This window comes from Sus scrofa, chromosome 7, assembly GCF_000003025.6.
Source record: "Sus scrofa isolate TJ Tabasco breed Duroc chromosome 7, Sscrofa11.1, whole genome shotgun sequence".
Lineage (NCBI taxonomy): Eukaryota > Metazoa > Chordata > Mammalia > Artiodactyla > Suidae > Sus > Sus scrofa.
The window spans coordinates 19545605-19553892 of NC_010449.5; positions in this window are offsets into that span (position 1 = coordinate 19545605).

An 8288-nucleotide genomic window follows, 5' to 3' on the forward strand; every position below is an offset into this window, starting at 1 on the left:
GTTTACTTCTTACTTTGGACATTTTCGTACAAAAAGGAGTGGGGATAATAAATGGGTATAGGATGGGAAAGAGTGGATATAATGAAATACCACCTGCCCATCACCTACTTTCCACAAAAATTTCCCAGCCTTGTTCCATGCATCCCTTACACTGCTTTTTATTTTTCTTAAGTATATCAAAGTAAATCTAGATAAACATCATATCACTTATAAGTGTTATAGAGGCTATCTCTAAAGACAAGGGATTTTTTCTTTTTTTTAACCTGCCAAGAGTGTCATCATCACACCTAACAAAATTTACAATTCCTCATAACATATAATATTTTGGAGTAAAATATTGAAAACCTCCAATAATTTTTTTTTTTTTTAGGGCCACACTCACAGCACATGGAGGTTCCCAGGCTAGGAGTCAAATCAGAGCTACAGCTGCTGGCCTATACCAGGGCCACAGCAACACAGGATCCGAGCTGCCTCTGTGACCTACACCACAGCTCGTGGCAATGCCGGATCCTTGACCCACTAAGTGAGGCGAGTGATTGAACCCACGTCCTCATGGATGCTAGTTGGGTTTGCTAACTGCTGAGCCATGACAGGAACTCCAAAAGCCTCCAATAATTCTTAATGTAACTTTGGCTGACTTTTCTGATATTCTTAATTGGACTTCTGAAAATTGTACTAATACAATTCTGAGGAAATAAGTATTTATCATACTATAAAATGAATGTTTATACACCCCTACCACATCTATATGTTGAAACTAACCCCTAGTGTATGTATTTGGAGGTGAGGAGTTTTGGGGGGATCATTAAGTCATGAGAGGGGAGCCTTCATTAATGGGATTAATGCCCTTACAAAAGAGACCTTGGGGAGTTCCCTGGTGGCCTAGTGGTTAAGGACTTGGCTTTGTCACTGTGTGGCTTGGGTTACTGCTGTGGGTCAGGTTCTACCCCTGGCCTAGGAACTTCTTATGCCTTGGGTGGAGGCAAGGGGAAAAAAAAAAAAGAGAGACCCTATGTGTTAATATCCAAAATGTATAAACAACTCATACAATTCAACATCAAAAAAACAAAAACCCAATTAAAAAATGGGCATAAGACCTGAACAGACATTTTCCAAAGAAGACATACAGATGGCCAATAGGCACATGAAAAGATGCTTGGCATTACTAATCATCAGAAAAATGCAATTCAAAACCACAATATAATTTATTACACCACACTTGTCAGAATGGCTAACATCAAAAAACCAAAAATAACAAATGTTGGCCAAGATGTGGGAAAAGGGTATCCTTGTACAGTGTTGATGGGAATGTAACCCAGTATAACCACTATGGAAAGCAACCTAAGGGTCAATCAACAGATGACTGGATAAAGAATGGTATATATACACACGGAATACTATTCAACCAAAAGAGAATAAAATATTGCCATTTGCATCAACTTGGATGGACTGGGAGCATTATGCTAAGTGCAGCAAGTCAGAGAAAGACAAATACTGTATGATAACACATATGTAGAATTTAAAGAATAAAACTAACTATAGAGTTCCCTGGTGGCTCAGTGGGTTAAGGATTTGTTGTCGTCATTGCTGTGGCTCTGATTAATGCTGTGACATGAGTTTGGACCCTGGCCTGGGAACTTCCACATGCCACGAGCATGGCTAACAATAAAAAATAAATAAAACAATCTAGTGAATGCAACAAAAAACAGACTCACAGAGAACAAACTAGTGGTTACCAGTGAGGAGAGGGAATGGGAAGGGCAACACAGGGGTAAGAGATTAACAGATATAACTACTATGTAGAAAGTAAATAAGTTATAAGGACATATAGTACAACACAGGGAATATAGCCACTATTTTATTTTATTTTATTTATTTTTTATTTTTTGTCTTTTGTCCTTTTAGGGCTGCACCTGCAGCATATGGAGGTTCCCAGGCTAGGGATCTAATCGGAGCTGTAGCCCCTGCCTATACCACAGCCACAGCAAGGCCAGAGCTACACCACAGCTCACGGCAATGCCCGGATCCTTAACCCACTGAGCGAGGCCAGGGATCGAACCTGCAACCTCATGGTTCCTAGTTGGATTCTTCTCTGCTGAGCCACCACAGGAACTCTTAGCCACTATTTTATAATAACTATCCCCTTCTCTCTCTCTTCTCCTTCTGGCATCCCTATAATACAGTTGTTGGTGCATTTAACGTTTTCCCAGAGTTCTCTGAGACTCTCTTCATTTCTTTTCAATCTTTTTTCTCTTTTCTGTTCTGCATCTGTAATTTCCACTCATCTGTTCTCTGCCTCACTTATTTGTTCTTCTGCCTCCTGTATTCTGCTCTTGGCTGCTTCTAATGAATTTTTTTATTTCAGTTATTGTATTTTGCATCTCTTCTCATTTAAGTTTTGTATCTTGTATCTCTTTGCTCGGTGTTTCCTGTAAATTATCCATCTTTGCCTCCAGTTTATTTCCAATGTCTTGCATCATCTTCAGCATCCACAGTCTTTTTCCTGGAGGCTGAGAATCTCCTGATCACTTAGCTGTTTTTCTTGGTTTTTTTCTTTCTCCCTCATCTGAGTTATAGTTCTCTGTCTTTTCATTTTTTATAGGTTTTTGGTGTGGTGACCTTTTCATAGATAATAGAGCTGAAGCCTCTCTTACTTCTGGTGTCTGCCCCCTTGTGGCTGAAGTCGTATGGGGGGCTTGCTGTAGGCTTCCTGATGGGAGGGGCTGATGCCTGCCCACTGGTAGGTGGAGCTGATGTCTGCCCTCTGGTGGGTGGGGCTTTGTCTCTGGATGAGATTAGGAGCGGTTGTGTGCCTGGGGGGTCTTTAGGCAGCATGTTTACTGATGGGTGGGGCTGTGATCCCACTTGGATTGTTGTTTGGCTTGGGGCTTTTTAGTGCTGATGGGTGGGGCCACATTTTCCCAAAATGGCCACCTCTTGATGTGGCCTCCTCTTTGTCTTCTGGAGTAGAATATCATTTTGAAAGTTTCTGGTTCATTTGGTTGAAGATTGCTCAGTATTTGGTTGTAAATTTTGTTGTTTTTAGGAGGGAAGTTGCACTCTAGTCCTTCTATTCTGCCATCTTAATCCTCTATAATAACTATAGATGGAATATAACCTTTAAAAATTGTGAACCAGTAGGTTGTACACCTGAAACATATAATATTGTGCAACCGTGCCTCAATTTTAAAAAGAGTTCTCTGGAGTTCTGTTGTGACTCAGCAGGTTACAAACCCAACTAGTATCCATGAGGACATGGGTTTGAGCCCCAGCCTCCGTTAGTGGGTTAAGGATCTGGTGCTGCTGTGGCTGTGACATAGGCTGGCAGCTGCACTCTAATTTGATCCCTAGCCTGGGAACTTCCGTGTGCTGAAGGTGTGGCCTGAAAAAAAAAAAAATCAAAATAAAAAAGAGTTTGGAGTTTCCATTGTGGCTCAGTGGTAACAAACTTGACTAATATCCATGAGGATTCAGGTTTGATCCCTGGCCTCACTCAGCAGGTTAAGGATCCAGCATTGCCGTGAGCTGTGGTGTAGGTCTCAGACATGCTCAGATCCCACGTTGCTGTGGCTGTGGCAAAGGCTGCCAGCTACAGCTCCAATTCGACCCCTAGCCTGGGAACTTCTATATTCCACAGGTGAGACCCCAAAAAAACGAAAGAAAAGAAAGAGTTCTCTGCAACGAGATCAGCAGAATTGCTGGAGCACTGCAATGGAGGTTCGATTCCTGGCCCAGCAGGTTAAGGCTTTGGCATTGCCACAGCTGTGGTATTGTAGGAGAAAATGTCCCGATGGAAAGGTAGAAGAGAGACCCCAGCCATGATGACTCAGCAAAGTCCAGCCAACGGCCCCACCACCCCTCCCCCACACATCTGCTTCTGTAAACTTGTTTCCGCATTTACTACCTTGCCTGACCTCACTCTGGTCCAACCAGACAAGCATGGACCCGGAAGAGGTAGCCCATAAAAGCCTTGTGAAACCCTTCTTCGGGGCTCAGACTCCGGAGAGCGCTCTCGTCTGAGCCCGCCGGCGCAATGAACCTGAGTTCTCCAACTCTCCGAGGGCTCGCTGGTTTCTCGCCGGGTAAAAGAGCTGATCCACTGCAGCCACGGAGCTGCTGGAGCTGGTACACTACAGCCACAGGGCTGGCGCTAGAGCTGGCACACTACAGCCACAGGGCTGGCGCTAGAGCTGGCACACTATACAGCCACGGGGCTGGCGCTAGAGCTGGTACACTACAGCCATGGAGCTGGCGCTAGAGCTGGTATACTACTGCCACGGGACTGTCGCCAGTGCTGATACGCTGCGTCACAGGGCTGCTGGGCAGCTGCCGTAACATTTCTGGAGGCCCAGCGAGATTCCAACCATTCTGGCCTCTTGAGCCATCAGAACAGAGGCAAGTTCTGCCTGGCAGCCGGGGAGCCCTGAACCAAACGAGGCCCCCTGAACCAAACGAGGTGGCGCACCACCTGACGGTATTCCGGGTCCTCCTTCGTGAGCGGCATTCCTGACTCCCAGGTGACCGAACCCTGGCTGGGCTCAGTGGAGAGACGGACCAACTCATCAGGAAGGCATCCGGACAAGGTAAGGCCCCGGGGCCAACCCCAGTCAGGTCCTGCCCCAGTAGGCAGAAGAGGGGACTGATCACCCCCTTAGGGAGACCCTCCCAGTTGGAAGCTGTGCCCGACTGCAGCAGTGGTCCTAGTGCTCCAGATTGGAAGCAGAGGAACCTCTTGCTTGGGCGGAGTAACTGTCAGGAGTAGGCTATTGAAAGTTGTGCTTGATGGAGCTACTAGTTAGGGACTTCCAGGGAGCAGGAGGCATTGTGACAACCTCTGAGTGTGTGTGAGGGTGAATGGGTGGCCTGATTCACTAGCGCTTCAGTTTTGAGTTTGTGGCTCCATGGTCTTAGCAGCTACGGAGTCCGAGTGGGTCCTAACCTGCAGTTCTGCGGTGACCATATATGGCTTATGGCTGTAGCAGACTCTGAGGGCTCTCTTCCCTCCCTGCAAGTCCAATCCAAATTCGGGGCTTATATGAACCAGCCAATTGCTAGGAGGCACCTAAACTCCCGAGAGGGGGGTAGTCAGGCAGATGTCTGAATGGCCACCTTCTGAGAAGGGGGCACCTCCCCCTTGTTTTTTCTGTGACACTGGCACAGGGCAGCCACACAGGGTGGGACCTAACCCAGAAGCCCAGAAGCCAGAGACCCCTGTGCTCCTGCCATTTGGGCCATAAGCTCTTCGGAGGAGATAATCTAACCCCTGGGCCTCCAGGAACTCCCGTCCCAGATTCTAAACCAGCCACAGGATTGCTCATTTTGTCAGTTCATGGAGGCCCAGGATCTGACTCAGAGAGATAAGCCCATCATCCCCATCTCAGTCCAGGGTATAGGGAGGATTGGGTACGAGGTCCCCTGTCCTTTGCCCAAACATTAGAACTTGTCTGAGTGCCTTCCCCAAACCTGGGGCCTAGATGGATCAGAGACACTTGCAACAAAGCAGGTGCTCTCCAGGGCCATAGAGCGAGCTGAGTGGGAGCTGTCTTGCTTTCAGGAGTGGTGGAGGCAACGCTATTGGGGATACCACCCACGAGGTCAGAGAAGGTCTCATAATATCAGGCCATAGACGAGATCCACAGAAAGACACCATGGGTTTGCCCAAGTCTAAACTCATGGTCCTAGACTGTGTGATCGAAGATTTCAAAAAGGGATTTCCTGAAGACTATGGTGTAAAACTAACCTGATCTTTCCTTTGCTATTACCTCAAATAGAGCTGCAGGGGCAAAGGAAACAGACCTCTCAATGTTAAGACCACCCTGAGTTGTTACCATGCCTGGGCGGGGGGGCGGAGAAGGAGGTCATAACTAGTATCCATCCAGCTTAGGCCAAGTGCTTAGCCTCAGAGTCAGTTTTGCTTTTTGCTATTTACTTTCACTCTGGTTGGAGGAATCAACGGCTGGTTCATTCAATTTACCTGTTAATGGTGGCATAGGAACTTTCCTAATATTAATTGAGGGCATGTCAGAGTGAGCATCTTAGGATTCGAAATCTCAGGAAAGGGCCTGTATACCTGGGTTTTCTTCACCTCTGTCCAGAGACAGGCAATGGGCAGGGACGATGGGAAAAGAGGCTGCGCTGGTGAAGAGTGGTTAATTCCAGTCAGCCTGAGGTCGGATGGGGCATTTGACCACTAATGTCTAGCTGTTCCATCTAAGAGAGGGGATGCCCTCACAAAACCAAGAAGGGACACTAGGCGTTGGACGCTGGTCTTTTTTCTTTTTCTGATAGACATCACATCCTCAAGCCTGGTGCACGGCTCAATAGCAACTCCTCTGACATGTGCCTTGAAGAACTGGAAAAAGTTTGACATTTAATTTTCTTTTGCACAAAGGCCTGGCCACTATATAATCTGTCAGATGAAGAGTGATGGCCACCTGAAGCCTCTCTAGGTTATAATACTATTCTCCAATGAGACCTATTTGGTAGACGAGAAGGGGAATTATGCCAGATCTTCTTTACAATGAGGGAAGACACTACACTGAGGAAGGCTTGCAGACTTTCTCAGTACATTATGCCAACTCCCTCAGGACCTAGGTGCCCACCGTATCCTGGCCCAACTGGGTCAGACCCTCCAGAAGTTAATCAGCCTTCTCCAATATCGCCCAAGGCTCCTCCTCTCCCCCCTCCAGTGCCAATGTTACGTCCCTCTCTTCCTCCCTTCACAGGAAGTGGCAAACAGAGAATGGGGACCAATACAGGTCCATACGACTTTTTCGCTTCAGGACTTAAAGCAAATAATAGATTAGGGAAAATTTGCTGACAACCCAGATATATTGAGGTCTTTCAGGGTCTCATGCAGTCCTTTGAGTTGGCCTGGAAGGACGTCAGGTTATTACTAAAACAGGTATTGACTATAAGTGGGGAAAAAAATACATAAAGTCTTCCAAAACTGCTCAAAGCTGGGGAAGATGAATGGAATGATGCTATAAACGCCAGAGGCAGATTAGAAGAGGAATGAACAAGATTCTCCACACTGTCAGGCAGTTCCTATGAGCGATCCCAATTGGTCTACTGATGAGGGAGATAACAATTGGCATAGAAATCATTTTATTACTTGTATAGTTGAGGGATTAACAGCCTCACAAGTAAGGCCCATTAAAAGCTATTACTAGGGGAACAAGAGAGTCCATCAGCTTTCTTAGAATTCTAGACTCAGAAAGGCATTGAGAAAATATACACCAAGGAATCCAGAAACAATGGAGGGCCGAATAATTCTTAAGGATAAATTCATAGCTCAATCGGTGCCAGATATATGGAGAAAGCTCCAAAAATTGGCTTTTGGCCTTGACAGGACCTGGAGCACCTCTTATAATTGGGGCCAGGAAGAATGAAAGGAGAACAAGAGGGAGAGACAGAGAAAAGGCTGAGGCTCTAGTTATGACACTACAGGGAGTCAACCTGGGAATTTCCAAGGTGAGAGGACTAGGGCAGAGACCTAAGCCCGGAGCCTGTTTCCTCTGTGGAAAAGAGGGACCCTTTAAATGGGAATGCCCCAAGACAGACCACAGCACCTAGGCCGTGCCCCATATGTTGGGGAGATCACTGGAATAGGGACTGACCCCAAAGACAAAAGGTCTCTGGGGTTGACCCCTCAGGCCCAGGATCAAGACTGATGGGACATTTCCATAATGGCTCCTGTCCTTATCACCACTCAGGAGCCCTGGGTGACTAAATGTAGGAAGACAGCCTATCGACTAACTCCTGGATATGGGAGCCACTTTTCAGTCCTCCTCTCCGGTCCCAGGCCCCTCCCTCACGAATCTGCCACATTCGTGTTTCTGGCAAGATGGTTACAAAATTTTTTACACAACCTTTGAGTTGTGACTGGGAATCCATTTTCTTCTCTCATGCCTTTCTGATTGTTCCAGAGAGTCCAACTCCTCCTTTAGAAAGATATTTTGTAAGAGGTTAAAGCCTCAATTCACATGGCAATGGAGGCTTTCCCATCATGGCATAGCAGAAGCAAATCCAACTAGGAACCATGAGGTTTTTGGGTTCGATCCCTGGCTTTGCTCAGTGCGTTGGGGATCCAGCGCTGAGGTGAGCTGTGGTATAGACTGCAGACATGGTTCGGATCCCACGTGGCTGTGGCTGTGGTGTAGGCTGGCAGCTTCAGATACAATTGAACCCCTAGCCTGGGAACCTCCATATGCCACGGGTGTGGCTCTAAAAAAAAGGCACATGGCAATGGAGCCTAATCAAGGTTTATGCATGCCTTTAATGGAACT